General features: G+C 38.5%; 1 long non-coding RNA gene across 1 annotated transcript; it reads right to left on the minus strand.

The window, feature by feature from the left end:
* Positions 1-4,314: 4,314 nt before the first annotated feature.
* On the minus strand, positions 4,315-8,039 carry LOC112937854 (uncharacterized). Its single transcript, XR_010739739.1, has 2 exons — positions 7,711-8,039; positions 4,315-4,741 (listed from the first exon to the last, which is right to left on the minus strand). It is a non-coding gene; the product is annotated as an uncharacterized lncRNA (long non-coding RNA).
* Between the last annotated feature and the right edge of the window lie 10,724 nt (positions 8,040-18,763).

Raw genomic sequence — 18,763 nt, forward strand, 5'->3', positions numbered from 1 at the left:
ATATATATATATATATATATATATATATATATATATATATAGAAAATCATGAGCTGCAGTTAGGAGCCTGATCATCTCAAGTTAGCATGCGAGTTTTTCAAACATATTTCTTATATGATTCCTTCTGTATTACCAAAAGTAAACAATCTTAAAAACTGACTCAAATACGGATATGTATTTCCAAAAGCAAACGAACTTAAAAACCGACTCATACACGGATGACACGTACCAAAATACCGGCAAAAACATCTTCAATTTTTATAACAGTAGAGAAGAGATATAGATTAAAACCAAATCATAAAAATTAAAACCGACTCAAACACGGATGACGAACCGCGGAAACATCTTCAATTTTTATAACCGACTTAAACATGAATGACGGACCGCGGAAACATCTTCAATTTTTATAATAGCAGAGATAATTCCATGATGGTCTAATACGTGGAAATAAAGAACAAGTTCGCTTCAGCTCGCATCAAGAAACAAACTGATAAACTGACGATTCTTTTTTTAAAAAAATAAGCTGAAATTCAATCTTCGACAAATTTGTTAGATACTATTCACAAAAACCGTCAAAATTGCTGTGGAGGCTAGTGCAGTATTTGGCGAGCAAATGATTTTTGAACCCTCACCCGCACGTGCGTGTGCACACATTAAATCCTTAATTCCTAAGCTCATAAGTTGGGAGCACAAAATTCACCACTGAAGGATTTGAGGTCCAATGACCAACTTGAAATCAGGTTTTATCTAATAAGAAAATGCTCCTAAGCGGTTTTACCTGTTTTCATGAAAAGCATTGAAATCTGATGAATTTCAAGTAAGTCCTGTAAAAAAAAATTGAAATGCACTTTGAATTTTTCTTATCAGAGCGGTTTATCAGCTCAAGGTGGCTCTAAACCTAAAAATTGTGCCAAAACCGGGAGGTTTTCATCAGTTTTATGAGCCCTGCTTGGAATACATCAACAAATAGAGTAACATGTAAGTTTGGTGCCAGTACCAGCATACGTACTACACTTAAAAAAACATAGGCTGTGTTCGGAACTCTAAGTTCCCAACACTCTCCTCTCGTTTTTCGCGTGCATGTTTTTCAAACTGTTAAACGGATCGTTTTTTTATAAAAAGTTTCTATACGTAAGTTGCCTAAAAAACATATTGATCTATTTTTGAAAAATAAATTAGCTAATACTTAATTAATCACGTGCTAATGGATCGCTCCGTTTTTCGTGCGCACTATTAGAGTTGGGAACTCAGGCATCCGAACACAGCCATAGTCACTATGGAGTATTATAATTTGTTTGTATACAGCGTGAATAAAAATCACACAAACAGAACCAACAAACCCTGTCCTTTTGAGTACAACTGTACAAGAAACCTTTTTCTTTCTAGGATGCGCTATCGAACAACGCCGACAGATGCATAGCCAAACGTCAGAGAGATGCAAAAACCGCTGAGCGAGCAGCCAAATGACATGAGCTTTTTACAAGCCTGTCTCACTTATTTGGCTCTCAATCTTTTTCTCCAGATGACTCGGTTGTCTAGTTACACTAGCTGTTGGTACGTTGCAAACGAGAAAGGAAAGGATCCCTGCTCCATGTTGGCCACGGCGATCCCCGTGACAACATTTATAAAATTCAGGTGAAGAAAAGAAAGAAAGAAAGAACGAAAAAAAAGGGAAGGATGACGAACCTTTTCGAACTGTACGACAGCGCGAACATCATGTTCAACAGGCTGTCTACAAAAAGCAGAGAAAATGCTTTACGACGTGGAATCAGAATAATGGTATCTCGATACAAGGTTGTCAGCAAATGGGAGAAAATAATAAATGGATCAATCTGATAGTACTTGCCTGCCACTCTTTGATGCCTCCTGGTTTTTTTGGTTGTGCTACTACTGCTCTCGTTTGATTGTTTCTGTTCTTTTTGGCTTGCTTCAGATTGATGATGGGGGCTTGAATGCTTTGGGTTAAGTTGGGTCCCCTGTGTTTTGCTGCAGATGCCAGATAGTAGCGTCATTTGATGATGTGAATCAGTCCCTTGGGTGACATCCAAGATGTACTGTTGTTCATGGTTAATGTAGGGGTATCTAGACCTAGATTACTGTATTTCACTCGATCACTTAAGTACAGTACAAGACATCAAGTTTATACCATCTGCTAGGAGTAGTACTCCTTTTTTACTCCTAGAAGGTACAAAATGCACGCACGATTTACTGCTACCAATCCTGAGGCCATCGTCAGTCTCAGCAACTCTGTAGCCTGTAGTACTTATTTGTGTTGTCTTCCTGTGAAACAGTACTACTCCTACATGTGTACCAGACGGCCAGACGCAGACGAGGGCAAGGGCTGTCAACGAGCTCGCTCGAGCTCGTTTGTCTAGGCTCGAACTCGATACAAGCTCCAGCCGAGTCTATAAAATATTCGAGCTTTCTGACAAGCTCGACTACCGAGCTTAATTTTTAAGTAAAACAATATATATTTCAAATATAATCTTTTAAAAAACAATTAATTTCTAGTGCATCGTATTAATAGAAGAGGAAAAAAGAATAAAATAAATATATGATATTAATATAAGGCATACAAATAACATATTTGATCTCATAATTTATTAAATAACAAAAAAATATATATTACTAGACTCGTTGGAAGCTCAAGCTTGGCTCGATAAAACTCGCGAGCTTAAGGAGAGGCTCAGGCTTAGTTTGTCTGAAGCTCGAGCCGAGCTTGAATCGAGCCTAGACGAGCCGAGCTCGAGCAGCTCGCGAGTTTTGAGCATTTTTGACAGCCCTCACGAGGCGAGTGCATGAATTCTTGTTGCACTGGGCTTTGTTCAGTTGAGCTTGTTCGAATTCTTGTTGGGTCCGTGCGTGGAGGTGGGAGGCCTTGACGGACGAGTTCAAGGCGGCGAGAGTGACGTTGCGAGCCACCGGGCAGGTGAGTTGGCGACGAGGAAAGGCAACGGTGGCCCAGAACGCATGGCTAACTGGCCGGTCAACAAGGCCCAGCGTGAGAGACTTTCTAGTTGGGCCTGTTAGGATTACTGTTAAATAAACATTTTCAAAATTTAACAAACAAGTTGGTAATATTGTCATTCTTTTAGAATAGGCCAAATGTATTGTTGCCAAAATTCTCTAAGCATTACCAATATTTGGTAACAAACTAAATACATCCATATCTTACCTAGTAAAAGTGAATCACAAAGTGCAATCAGGATGAGCCACATCATTCGTTGAAGCCATTGACATTGCCAACGTATGGGATATTTCACAAATGCATTTGGTCAAACTTCTAGAGATAAATTGAGGTGCTCTTTAATAGTACTAGTAGCTATTTGCTCTGAAGGGTGCATTCGTTTCCTGCTCTTTCCAACGTTTACTCCCTTATTTTTACACAAACACTTCCTGAACTTTTCCAATTTCTGCTCCTTTATTTTTACACAAACACTTCCTGAACTTCTGAACAACTCATTGTTAAAAATCTCAAAAAAGTTACTTTAAAAAATAATACTAATATATTTTTAATTTTTAATTAATACTTAATTAGTGCTAATAACTCGTTCCGTTTTATATGCGTGGCAAAGGTCCCAAATGTTCCAACCGAACGCAGCGCAAACTGTCTGCACCTGCATTGCAACGGAAACAATAACGACTGTGTGGAAACCCCAATTGTGCATGTAGCCGTAGTGGAGTAATAAAATAGAGAAGCTGCCGGACTATTATTATATATGCAATTTGTCTTTTATTATATACTTAAAAAAAGCCCATACGTTGCAACAGGTGAAGGTTATTTTAATTTTATTATTGATATATGGTTTAATTAAGGTGAAAATCACTGTCGAAATTTGCTTGGATATATATTTCTCTAAAAGATCATGAATTCATGAGCTGTAATTAGGAGTCCACTCATCTCAAATTAGCATGCGAGTTTTTTAAAAAGATTTTTTATATGACTCCTTCTGTATTTCCAAAAACGAACAAACTTAAAACCTGACTCAAATACATATATATTTTTTCAAAAGCAAACAAACTTAAAAACCGACTCATATACGGATGACGTACCAAAGTACCAGCAAAAACATCTTTAATTTTTATAACATTAGAGATAAGTAGAGATAGAGAAGAGATATGCAATATGTACTTACACGTAGAATGGCTTCAACGTTGCACAATAATGAGATTGCGAATTCTATAGCTATTAGTTGAGAGTGGATTAATTTTGATCCCTCGAGAGGATATTCTCTCGTTGTTTACATGTCATTTAAATAGTTATGAAAAACTTTAATAAAATGTATTAATATATAATATATCACTCTACAAACATACAAGTTCAAATTCAACTTCTATATATCGCAACGAAAACAAATTTGACTAGAAAAAATAAATTGTTTTTTTGCGAGATGCATAAGTTGGAATTTGAACTTACATGTTTGTGGAGTGATATATCACATGTTAATATATCATCTCTTTTTTTTCAAATTTTTTATATTTATCTAAATGACATGCAAACAATAACCTCTCGAGGAATAAAAATAATTTTCCATTGTAATTCACGTAGTGCTGCTTACTCCCCGTAGGATGAAAGTGTGAAATGGTGCCACATGCAACTCTTCCAATGACTCGCTTACCGTCCAAAAGTGAACGAAACGAACATTGCCACCACGTACGCTATTAAGGCTCCAAGTATGTGGGTACTGAAAAGTCTTCTCACTAAATCTACCATATACAGCCAAAACACTGTCAATACTCCCTGCAAAAGCATGCAAAAAATATCCAATTAGAATTGTTCTAAACAGATGGAAAGGATTGTTGAATTCTACTCCTGGCAGTAGGGGCTGTAGAACGGTAATTAGATTCCTGGCTAAATCAAGCTAGATGAACTAGAACAATGAGAACATTCCAAACTGATCGTAGATAGGGTATATCGGGTGAAAAGTATTAAATAAATAAAAATTCAGGGAAATGATCAGATATAACTTTTTTGTAAATTCATAAAAAAATTATTAGAAATAGATATATAGGCATGAAATATATTCTTACAAAATCTTAAGTTCGGATTCAATTTTCTTTAGGGGTAAAATTTTTTTTAGGGAAATATATATAGAAACATGACTATTCATCTAAAATTTGTCTTTATCGTTCCACTCAAAGTAAGTTAAGTTTGAATTTGAGATTTGGTATCAATGTATTTCATGCTTATATCTATCTCTAATAATTTTTTCATGAAATTTAGAGAACTTTTAGCTAGGTATAATTTTCACAAGTTTTCATTGGATATTTCCTCTTTGGTTGGACGTAAATTTTGATAAAATTCACAAATATATCATCCACGGGTATGTGGATGGTGAAAATGACACTCGCATATTTGCTATGGTAATAGGCAAATTTTATTGGCCTTAGTATTTTTAGAAAGAGAATGCAAAAAAGATTTATGTCCTATTTACATGTGGCATTTTTTCCAAATCTTACCCAAATCGAACTGATTTAGAGGCTGAACAATGCGTAATAAGATATTTTTTAATATTTAAAATTGTTAACAACCAAATTTGGTAATATCGGCATTGGGAAAGAAGATTAGATTGAAGTGAAGTCGGAGGCGGAGATCGAGTTCGGAAATAGAGCAGGAGTCCAGATCGGTTACGATAAGATCGGCTGAGCCTGAGTCGGACTAGGTAAGCCGATGTAGCCGATCCTAGCAATACAACTTGATGTGTGATGTCGGGTTGGATTGAGGTGCTTCAAGGCGATTGCCGCACATGGATAGAGTCCTGAGGAGGCAATTGTATCTATTAATTAGGATGTTTTATGTAATTTCCTTAGAGATATGATTGGGCAAAAATCTGCCGCAAAGACTTATAATATCTTAGAGTTTGTTAGAGATAGTAGTCGTGTCCGTTATGGACATATCTTGTAATTCTCGAGGTATAAATAGACCCGAGCCCTATGTAACTTTTAACACACGTTCAATACAATCTCGGCGCATCGCCACCCTTTTACTTTAGTTTTTTTTCGACGAGTTCTTTTTCGGGTTGAGCTGCATCGGTTTCGATCTTCAACAAGAGGTAAAACTTGTTATGACGACTTGTGTTTTCGGGATTAGTGCTTCCATCTTTATGATACTCTGATCTCGTTTATATAATTCGCCGAGCTGTCATATATCTTACATAATCTCCGGCAATACCGCTATCTAATCTACAATCGGCTAACATCTGTCGGTAGAAGGCAGCCGACCAGGTTAAATAGCGACGTTGACCTAAATTATATAAGATATTTACCACTTTATGAAACTTCCAGTGGTTTGATTGTCTAGATATTGTTCTTCTTTTCATACTTAATGCTGCATCAGTTAAGTTTGATCTATTAAGTCGTACTTAGAATATCAACCTCTAGCCTGCCTTCAGGTTGCCGATTAGGGTAGCATCGGAGTTTCAGCCGATCTTATCTGATTTAACTATATTTGCTTTATATGCTTTATTAACATGTTAAATCTGCCATTTATGCCAAGATATTGCTGTATTTGAGTATATTAGGCTTTTGCTTGATACTCTATACCTGTTTTAATATCCTGATATAAAGTAGTATCGGAGTATTAGCCGATACATGCTAGATCTATCTGATCGGCTATGCTGTAGACATATATAGTCCTGTTATTAATATATATATTTCGGTCTAAGTGATTTATACTGTCTCGGCATGGCGACCGATCTATCCCAATCACTTGATTTAAGTATATATCGATATAAGGAGTATATATCGTTAACATCTATAGCTGATCGAGTAGATTTAGTTCTTTCTTACTTATTCAAGATTGCCGATCGATACACATATGACATCGGCTCAAAGATAAAGATAAATGATGTGTCATCGGCACTTAGCCGATCGGCTATCATTTATAGATTTAACCGCGATTTCTTTGCTTCTACTTCTTGTTGGTTACAGGATCAAATCAACTGGCATGCTAGCACACCCGAAGGCGAGCTTTGGACCTGCACTGGAGTTAAGCAGATCTCCCAGGCATCGTGTTTTCTGTCAACAAAAATATAATTTTTTTTCTCCAAATACATGTATATATGTACCACAACACACGCACGCTCCAATAGGTGTATCCTTAACAGACGGCTCAATACAAAACGCTAGTCTTTGGTAGAAAGAATCAGTGTTTAATCATTTGCATCTTTTGATCTAACAGTGTACCGTATTACTAGCTGATGTCTAATCGTACAAAATGCTAGCTAGTCATTGTTACTCTCTCTATCCCAAAAATAATCAACCTAGTAGAAAGAATCAGTGTTGAATCTTTTTCATCCTTTGACCTAACAATGGGTACCGTATTACTGGCTGATGTCTAATCGCATAAAACACTAGTCTTTGTTAGAAAGAATCAGTGTTGAATCCTTTGACCTAACAATGGGTACCGTATTACTAGCTGATGTCCAATCGTACAAAACGCTAGTTTTTGTTAGAAAGAATCAGTGTTGAATCCTTTGACCTAACAATGGGTACCGTATTACTAGCTGATGTCCAATCGTACAAAACGCTAGTTTTTGTTAGAAAGAATCAGTACTGAATCCTTTGTTCTTTGACCTAACAATAGGCACCGTATTACTAGCTGATGTCTAATCGTGCATTGCTATATTTTCGAATGAATAGAGCATAAAAATTAGGATTAAATTTGGGATCCACGGCGGGCTCGATCGATCGATCGATCAGTACACTTACCCGGACGACGCACTTGATGGCCATAACGCCGGCCCTGTTCCACTCGTGCATCATCTCGGCGTCCGTCGTCGTCGGCTCGCGGCGGGGCTGCTTGCCTGTCCTCATCTCCTCCGCCGACGGCCGTCCTCTCCGATCGCCGCCGCCGGTCTCGACGTCCAGCAGCGGCGCCACGTCATTGTCGTCCAAGGTGGGGGCCTCGCCGCCGGCGCAGCCAAAGCAACTCGCCGCCGGAGAGACTCGCCGGAGATACGGTGGTGTGGTCATAGCGCTTGGTGGCATCGATCACCGATTATTGATCCACCCGGCCAACGCTTGAAAAGAGATCGGGTAACACCTTGATTCCAGGACACGTATAGTCCTTATGTCACATAAGTACATGCATATACGGTGGGCCCTCTGTCTTTTATCAATTCTTTTTTGGTTGCTACGGCCTTTATACCAGTTTAATGACGTGATCCGGCACGTTCTGCATATGTCATCTACGAGTACGATTTGTGCGGGTATATATATAGGATCTTCTCTACAATTCTATTCCCGTCCTAAAATAAATTAATTTAGGAAATATTTTATCTAAATTCGTTGTTTTAGATACTCCATCCATTTCAGGTTATAAGACATTTTGACTTTGGTTAAAATTAAACCGCTTTAAGTTTGACTAAGCTTATAGAAAATAAGTAGTAATATTTTCAACCCAATATAATTTTATTATGAAAATATATTCAATTATATTTAATTATTCGGCAGGTAGCAGGAGCGGCGGCGTCTTCGTCCTCGGCCTCGAGCAAGCAACGAGGCACGGCGGCGGCGGTGACCTCAGTATATCGTTGATTAGAGATGTTAGTTTCTTTGTTGGGACTGAGAACTAAGTAAGACATGAATGATTTACATATTTCCTATTTTATTCAGTTCTAAATGAATGATTTTATTGATTTAGGCATCCATCTGGGCATGATGCGGGCATTGATTTGGTCATCAATATGTGATTTGAACAGAGCCGACTCGAATTGAGCTTTCTGTTTTGTGAGATAGATCGATTGAGCTTTCTGTTTTGTGAGGCAGATCGAGGCTTAGGAGACACTGACAATGTGATCCTGCTAAGATTGGGTGGGCTTTTGGATTTGTGCGATTTTTTTCTTTCTTTCTTTTTTTCCCCTTTTCTTTGGGTTCTCTAAGTAGGGATTATCCGATTGGATTTCGTATCAGTTTCAATTTTAATCTTTGTCCATCGTACGCGTCATGAGAGATCGATGGCGTCACTTGTGAGGGCAGGAAGGCGCACCGCCGACGAACTAAAACATATTATGTGACGATAGAAAAATGTTGAATATTTTAATTAGTTAAGATAATATGTAAGCACTTTGTATCGTGCGCTAGTTGATAAACAATATAGTGCGATGCTATTTCATAATATATAAAAAGGGACTATATATATTTGTGCCGTCATATTTTTCATGAAATATAGTCAGAATGTATTATATTGTAAGTCTCTAAATTACATGTGGAATTTTAGTATATTTACATTGTAATATGAAACGGAAACGGAGAGAGTATTATGTTTTTATAGACACTGCTAAATAACGATTACGGGCTTATTCAGATTGATCCATTTCAAATCATACCATTTTTTGGTAAAGTTTTCAAATATGTGCATCTATTTAGTTTCTTACCAAACTCTGATAAATAAATAAAAAATCCTGCCAAAACTTGGCAGTATTACCAAATTAGCAAAATTTGATATGGTTTATTTTAGCTATAATCTGAACAGACCATATATCTCAATGTACCTATTTTTTTAATATAATAATGTCCATCCATATTTTTACTATTATTAATTAAGGTGGTAGTATAAACTAGCAAAAGTGCCCGTGCGTTGCACCGGGTGATTACGGAGTGTGTAGATTGACCAAAAGTGTTTTTTGGTTTAGCAAAAGTGCCCGTGCGTTGCAACGGAAAGAAAAAACGAGAACACTATATTAAAACATATTAAATTTTAATTTAATGAAATATAAATTTTCTACAATATTAATTACACACTTTGAAATTTTAGCAAAAGTGCTCGTGCATTGCAATGGAAAGAAAAAAAGAGAAAATTAAATTAAAACATATTAAATTCTAATTAAATGATATACACATTTTCTGGAATATTAGGGTATTTTTATGTTGGTAGGTATATAATTAAATTAATTTTCAAGTAAAGTAAGTGTGAGAAATAAAATATTATGGTTGGATTTAGTTTTTATTAAATTTTCTATATTAATTACACTCTTTAAAATTTTCTTGGAATTTATATAGCTTAATTGGTAATTTTCATAATACAAATATCATTTCAGCATTTATCTAAATAAAAATCAAAATAAAAATCAATTTTCTCTATGGGCCTTTTTCAACCCATTTTCTTATTTAACCCGCAAGCGTAAAAGTCTAGTTAATACTCCCATACTCCTCCTCTCACTTGCTGGACCACCGGCCCGCGTGTGGCCCAAGTGGTACGGTCCAAACCCTCGATCGATCTGAGCCGAGGACGGTTCAGATCAGTTCCAAATTGATGAAAACCCTATCCCTAACCCTCCCCCTCCTCCTCCCCATCCCCCTCCCCCCAGCCGGCCACCACCCCCGCGCCCAACGCCACCTCTCCCCCTCCCCCTCTCCCCACTGGCGCCACTTCCCCTCCCCTCCCCTCCCATCCGGCGGCGCCGCTCCCCCTCCCCCAGCCGGCCGCCTCCCTCGCCCCCGACGCCACCTCTCCCTCCACCGGCGCCGCTTCCCCTCCCCTCCCCTCCGGCAGCGCCGCTCCCTCTCCCCATCTCCCGCCTCTCCCCCTCCCCCAAGCCGGCCGCCTCCCCCGCCACCGGTGCCGTCTCTCCCACCACCGGCGCCACTTTCCTTCCCTTCTCCCTCCCTTCTCGCCGGCATGGTGCGGCGACGGCGGGTGTGGCAGCGTCAACGGCGACGACGGCGGCGTCCGCGTTCCCTCTCCCGCTCTCCTTCCTGTCTCGCCGGCACGGCGCAGTGACGGCGGGGTGCGGCGGAGACGGCGGTGACAGCCGTCCCTCCCCCTAACGGCCTCGACGGCGACGGCGCCCTCTCAACGGTGGCGTTGATGTGGTAGTATAAATAGATCTGAACTTCTCGACCAAATGACATGAGGCTCCTGTTGAAGAAGGTCGCGGCGGTGCCACCGTTCAAGGGTGGCATTTAATTTCTACACGCGAGATGAAATTCTAGAGAAAACCGTTTCCAACGGTAGCATAATATAATATAATGACAAATTTTCTCGCTGGTGATAGTATGGAACGTTCATGATAATGTAAGTGGCGAGGATGAGCATCCCAGGTTGACTCCCTGACAATGAGCAAACGATCTCATCTTATGGTATTTGAGGAGCTCTATTAGTGATCGCTTTCGTCATGCTCTTAGTATCGAGGGTACAATATAATTAAGTTTATTGTAACCTATAATATTTAAGTGTTCTCCTTCTCCTCGGCCGTATTTATTTCTTGAGTTTAATTGTAACTATATACAAGTTTTGATTTATAGATTGTTCAGAAACGCAGAATTAATAATGCCTGCTGGCCAAATAAAATTTAGGGTCCCTTTCAATAGTAGGAAGGAAAATACGAGGAATAGAAAAAATATAGAATTCTAACATAAATACAAATATAAAGTAGATAATTATTAAAAACACAAAAATGGCTGGTCATTTGATTAGACTGCAGGAAAAACACAGGAATCTGATAAGAGAGATAGACTCAAAGGAATTTTTCAAGAGGTTAAACCTTTTACTAAGTTTTCTTCAAAATCTACGTGCAACGAGCTATTTCATAGAAATTTTATAGAATTTGGAAAACTCCAATTCTTTGAATCAAAGATCTACATAGGAAAATTGCCTATAGAATTTCTACATTATGAAATTCCTCCATAATTTTTTTTATTCAGAGGGGCCTAGCAAGTTCGCATATAGCATCGATGTATCGAAGTAGATGAACATGTCGATCGCTTCGAGAAAAGAAAATATGGACCCATAAAGAAAAGACAAAAATGTAACTTCTACATCTTATATTAATTACTCTATAGACATGAAAGTGAGGTTGGTGCATAGCGTGTACAATTGCGTAAATAACTCCTACTTATAATTGACCTCAAAATTTACCACTTAAAAATCTCTTGGACGTTCAAGTGGGCTGCATCCGGGCAAAGGGAGCCGAAGGCATAGCCACGCGAAGATGCTAAAAAGGTCAGCCATGGGCACGGCTACAACAAACAAAACAAACTTAGTAAACCACGAGTCTCCGTCGCCAACGTAGTCGGTCACGTATGTTCTCATGCAATCGAACAAATACAGCCACAGCAAGAGCATCAGACCCTGCATCAATTCAACCAGCAAAATAAAAAAAATCAGTTAGCAAGTGTCTCACTTATAAAAAACTGAGTAAATTTCAATTTTCGTCACATTTTATTGCCATTGTTTCGGTTTAAATCCTCTTTTAACAAATATTTTCACTTTGAACAGAGTGGATTTACCTTTGTGACACTTTACAACAGTACACCACCCTTGACTATTTTATAAATTTCCATCAACTTATCATATGTCAAAACGATAGTTTTAGTATAACAGTGGGACTTAATTAACGAGTAAAAGCTAGTGTACTCGAAATCGTTTATATGCTTGAGAAGGGAGTTAGGATGGTTCAAGGCGAAATAAAGGTAAAATTACTTGATTAAGTAAAAACATTGCTTAAAATATAATACAAAGTGAAACACTGGTAATAAAAAACTATGATCGAAAGTGAATTTTGCTTTAGGAAGTGTCTGACTGTCCACATATAAGGAATTTGCTGAACAAATTAAATGCCCTAATTTGTATAATAGAATTAGTCCAGAGTTAACTACTTGTAGCATCGTTTGTACATGTTACATTTACTTACATGTACGTGTGTTTTCAAGGGTGGAGGCAAGCCTAGGGCAAGCCGACCTAGGTTTGCCTTCATAATCAATTAATTATATGTAAATATTTTTAAACCATCATACAATTTCTTTTTAGAAAGCCAATATCCTATTAACTGAGTTTTATTTAAGCCCTAGGATTAGAAAATTTGGCTCCGCTATCGCGTGTATTTTTTCTTGGAAACGCATAGAAAATCAAACCGAGCTAGGCAGAATTTCGTTACGAAGATTCAGAAAGTTAAGAGGCATAGATCGATCAAGTTATTAAGCTTTGATCCGTGAGAAAGTAATTAATCAAGCGCGTCATGTACTATATGGCGTCAGACGAATTTAACGAACTCTGCGTGCATGCAGCTAGCATCGATCTGTCTGATATTAGTATATATACACACTTACTACGAGTTACGAACGCGTACGTACCCGGAAGATGAAGAGCAATGTCCTAGCGGAAAACCTCGTCTTCAATCGCGCATGGTAGTCGTCCAAAGGTGACGGTGGCGGCGGAGCCGACGACGACGCTGCAGTGGCGGCGTGCCCGGGAAGCTCGATATCTCGACGCCGATGACGCCGCCGGCGCGACCGCACGACTTGCAACACGGCGGCGGCATGGGTACGTCAGTACGTGTGATATGATGCGACGACGTACGGACGGCGCGCGGCCGGGCCGGCGATGAGCACTAACGGGCGGAACGCGTACGTACGTACGTACGTAGGTTGGCTGATCGATCGATCGATCCGTGGGTTTTCAGTGGTCACGGATTGCACCTACGCATATGTGCATGGTGGCCTGTACGTTGAAGGGGGTTGCAGTCAGCTTCGGTCTCCAACTATATAATACCTCGATCTCCTACTATAAGGTCTCAAAGTTTGTACGTACCTGGGGAAAAAAGACTTGCACAGTAAAAGCTTGTACCTTGGGGTTCGTGGAGAGAGAGAGAAAGAGAGGAGAGAAATAATGGGAGAGGATGACACGTGGAGCCATTGGTATTTTACTTTTTTTCCAAGGGACCTTCACGTTTGTGGGTCTTGTCTTCTTTTTAAAAATTTTCAACTGCTGGAAAAAATACCCGTACGTTGCAACGGATAAAGTTTATTTTAATCTTATTATTGTTATATGGTTTAGTTAAGATGAAATTCACTGTGGGAGTTCGCTTGGATATATATTTTTAGAAAATCATGAGTTGCAGTTAGGGGACTATCAGACTCTAAGTTAGCATGCAAGTTTTTTTTAAACGGATTTATTATATGATTCATTTTGTATTACCAAAAGTGAATGATCTTAAAAGCCGACTCAAATATGGATATGTATTTCCAAAAGCAAACGAACTTAAAAACCAACTTATACACGGATGACGTACCAAAATATCGGTAAAAACATCTTTAATTTTTAAAATAATAGATGTTAGAATACTATGTATTCCGTAGGCATCGTGTCGTATAAAAGACCAGATCAAAATGATACGTAGAACAAGACTCTCATCTAAACCGTATGAGAAAATAAATTATTTCAATTCTAACATTAAACGAGCCTATACATCCGATCTTAATTGATTTTACAATTAAGAGATGTGAATCAAACTCGGTCTATCGGTAGTTAATAGAGGTAAAATGGATATTTTCCTTTTTTAATATAAGTCTATTTTGCATCCCTTACCTATTGCCTTTGTTCGAATCGCATCCTTCAACCCTAAATTCGGGTATATCCCATCTCCAACTTTGAAAACATGTGCGAATCGATTTTTCCAGTGGTTTGGGAAGCTGCATGCCTGCATCTGCTGGCGTGGCAGCAGTCAGAACAAATCGTGATTAGACTCGCTGACGTGTAAACATGAGGCCACATGAAAGTGATAAAAAAGAAGTTAAATAAAAAACTGTCAGACTCCTCGGCGGAGCCATGGAGGCCTTGACGCGTACGTTCAATGGGGGCGAGAGCGACGCTGCCGCCTGCCGGTGCAACGCGAGACACCGGCGACGGCCCACGAGGGCACAGGAGGCAGGTGAGGCCTACCGACGGTGGCCCATGCACGAAGAAATCTTCAGATTTTGGATGCTTAGGCCTTAAGAGACGCTCACACTGTCGAGAGAGTGGAGACAATGCAAGAGAAATAGAAGGGGTGTTGTCTGTTTGATGGTCGAACCGTACGTGCAAATGTGCAGCAGGCTGCTTAGTATTTTTCTTTCTTTTAGAAACATAGTACAAATGCATGCTGCTTAATGTTGTACATATAGTCCATATATTTACACTTGTAGAGAATTACTCCCTCTGTAACTTTAATGTACGACGCCGTTGACTCTTTGACCAACGTTTGACAATTCGTTTTATTCAAAAAAAAATTTATGCAAATATGAAAATATTTATGTCATGCTTAAAGAACATTTGATGATGAATCAAGTCACAATAAAATAAATAATAATTACATAAATTTTTTGAATAAGACGAATGGTCAAACGTTGGACAAAATTTAACGGCGTCATATATTAAAATATGGAGGTAATAAATTATTAATTATAACGCATGCAACCTAATGTACGAGTTATCTGTATATAGTTAACCTGTACCGTGAAGAGATTATATATACCACCGCATTCAAAGCATTGTTCATGCATGGACTTAGCCACTTAGGCTTTGGATTTTGTTTGATGTTTATCTTTATTTAGTTCTCAAAGTATGTCCATTTCAAACCAGCGGCGGAGCCGGCGCCTGGTGGCCACTTGTCCGGGCTCCGCCGGCTTGCATGCAGCCATACCTCAGTAAATTAATCATAATTACCTTACTATTGCTAATTATCTTACTTAGTCGTCATTGGCAAAATCAGTAGTGTATTGTACATGCTTAATTAACATGCTTAGAGCAAACTAACAAAGCAAATGCTCAGCCCAAAATAATTTATAGATTTGTATAGAATTGGGTATACTTTATAATTTATTGTTAGGCTTGCTAAAACTCATAAAAATTTCTAAGATTCGCAACTATTTCAAACAAAACCACTAAACACATGTTTAAGGTTGTTATTTTTACGATTTTAAAAGTAGGGGTTGAAAAATAACCAATTTGTAGTTCAGATATGTAAAATGAACTTTCAGAAAGGTTGTAGGGGCTAAAAATGAACAATACCCCTTCTATTTAATGAAAAACAATGCTACTCAATCGTTCAAAAATATTATGAAACATGCTCCTAGGATCGTATAGATACGCATTTTTTTTCGTTTACCCCATAAAACTTCTTCAAAATCGATGTAATGGAATCCTAGTACGTATTATGTCCCATACAACGAGGACATCCAAACACAAAGCTCTGTATTACAGGTATTAAAACCAATCACGGAGCATAATTACATGAAGTCAAAACAACACAGCTACACACCCCCATGATCATACTTAATCAAACTTTCTGTTCATCCTCTTGACTGGTCATGCGGTTCTTCACCAAGCATCACCCTGCACGCAAGGTAGTTATCCATTTTACTTTCTAGGGTGCATCTTTTGTTTTTGTGACTGCAGAACATTGCATCTAGCAGCCGGCTGTCTCCTGATACCAGGCTTGGGGCAGCTCTACATCGTACTTAGTGCGTATATCAATGGTAACCTCGCCTTAATTAGTTGCATGTAAGTGGAAATAATATACTTACTAAGTTACTAGCAGACATTTGAGGGGACGAATGAACTTGAACAGTGTGCAGTGTACCAGGAGAGAGCTGCATAATCTGATATATAGCCTGACTGGTAGGAGTTCATTGGTCCCTGCAGTCAAAGTGTTCATGAAATGGTTATCTACTGCATGGGATACAGCCAAATAGCCAATAATTGTTTTTCTTTCTCAATTGTAACTTGTCCCCAGTAGGGCTGGAGAAGACAATCAGGACATTATTACCTACTCCAGTTGATTTATGATATGATCCAGAACCTTTGAGCTGTGTGATTCCTAATTGATTAGGTTGATCTTATAGTAATATGTATGTCGTTAAGTTGCGCGCATGCATGTACGTGTAATTACTACTCTGAATACTTGCAATTAACTTATGTTTCTTAACTATATAGTCTACAGGATCCACACCAAATTGCAGTATCTTTTTCTTGCGCTTCGAAGTGCTCACAAAATGATCAGGTTATATGAATATACTGTATATTCGTCAGACTGAATCATCAGATGGAATCTGCTTATGAATCAATTTATTTGTTCCTCAAACCCATAATGCAATAATGTGTAGTATATATGTTATTACTGATGTACCAGTCATTAATGTTTCTCTAGCTCTCTTTTGTTTTTCTGACCAAATTGATCACTGAGGGTGAGTTTGAGGAATAGGGGATTGAAAAGATTGGGAAGATACGCAAAACGAGATGAGTCATTAGCATGTGATTAATTGAGTATTAACTATTTTAAATTGTAAAAATGGATTAATATGATTTTTTAAAGCAATTTTTCTATAGAAATTTTTTTAAAAAAACACACCGTTTAATAGTTTGGGAAACGTGGGCGCGGAAAACGATGTGCTATCTCACTCATTGTCCATGGAACTAACACACCCTGAGTGGTCACTGCTAGCCTTGTGTCTTGGAAGAGACATGAATGAATTGCAAAGTCTTGAAAAAAATGGTGAATTGTCTAATGGCTGCCTAAGGGCAGTCCCAACCCATAGTGTCCATAAGTAGTGTCTATGGTGCCGTGTCAATAAGACATCACAATAGAAACTATACTCCACAACCCATGGTTTCTTAAAATGGGCCATTAATAAATACATCATCTCTCTTCTCTACCAATCATATTTATTCTATATCTATTATGAAGACACTATTCTCTCGCAATGCAAAACTTGATAGTGTCTAGTGCATAGGTTCTCGTGTTGAAGCTGTGTCTTGCATGAGACCCGGTTTCTTCCTCTCTTCACTCTCTCTCTCTTAATTAATATAGTGACACATAAGTTAAAAGTCCTACATGGCAATGTACTTAATGCTATATACATCATCCTAGGTGGAGGGTTGGGACTACCCTAATAGCCGACTACAATAATTAATGAGTCCTTTTGTTTTCTTGTGCCATTTTCTTGCACTACTAGTCTGCTGATTTCTTAAGTGCATTGTGAAGCTTTTCATGGCTAATCAACTTATGATTAGCATCTGACATTTGCTATAGAAACCTCAGCCAGCTTAAACCTCAACTAACCTCAGTCATGACAATACATGATGATATGCCCCTATACATGAGTATTAGTATATGAATTGCAGAGAAGGCCCGTTCGAAAAGATGAAGATAAAGATTAAATATGGACATACGAATGAGAAAATTATTAGAGTATGATTAATTAATTATTAATTATGTCAAATTTTAAAAATTAATTTAGCTGATATTTTTTAGGAACTTTTTATATATATATTTTTTTTTACGTTAGCTATTTAAAAAACATGCTAATAAAATCTGAGATAGAATCCTCATCACGAAAATAACGGGACGACAGGTTTTAATTTGTCTTGGGCTCTGGGCGCTGCACGAGCAATGCTTCTAGAACAACCTTTGGGGAAAAACAAAATGCAGTTACTGGATCATCAGAATATTCACAACACAGTAATAACATCAATCTGATTGGTTTAGAATCCTGCTAGTGGGCCCCCAATAAGATTTCAGTGAACAGTGCTCAGCACTTTAATGAGCCATAGATTGTTAAACTCTTAATGCACGTGGAGGAAATTAATGGCAACCGGGTTTACTCCTACAATTAATGGAAAAATTAACAATGGTTTTGTCTCAAACCCCCAAATCAATTATGCCACTCCGGGATCGATTCACGGTATAGTATAATCTGTCATATGCAGGTACAGGAAACTGAAACACAAACACTACTAAATTCAGTCTGCCTTCAGTAACTATACCCACACAGTTTCGACGGCATGAATCGATCCTCTTCGCACGCTTGAGTGCTTTCTATTGCAGTGAATGCAACTGCGGATCACACGTGCGATCGATCGGTCGTCGGTTTGCACTGTCTGCTGGAAGCCATGCGTGCATCGATAGATCCTAACGGGTGCAGTAATAAAATTCTGCACGCACACGAATGGACTTGGAGATATCCAATGCTAAGAGCAGGTACAATAGCAGGCTATAAGCCAGCT

The sequence above is a fragment of the Oryza sativa genome, chromosome 2 (assembly GCF_034140825.1).
Source record: "Oryza sativa Japonica Group chromosome 2, ASM3414082v1".
NCBI classification, from domain to species: Eukaryota; Viridiplantae; Streptophyta; class Magnoliopsida; order Poales; family Poaceae; genus Oryza; species Oryza sativa.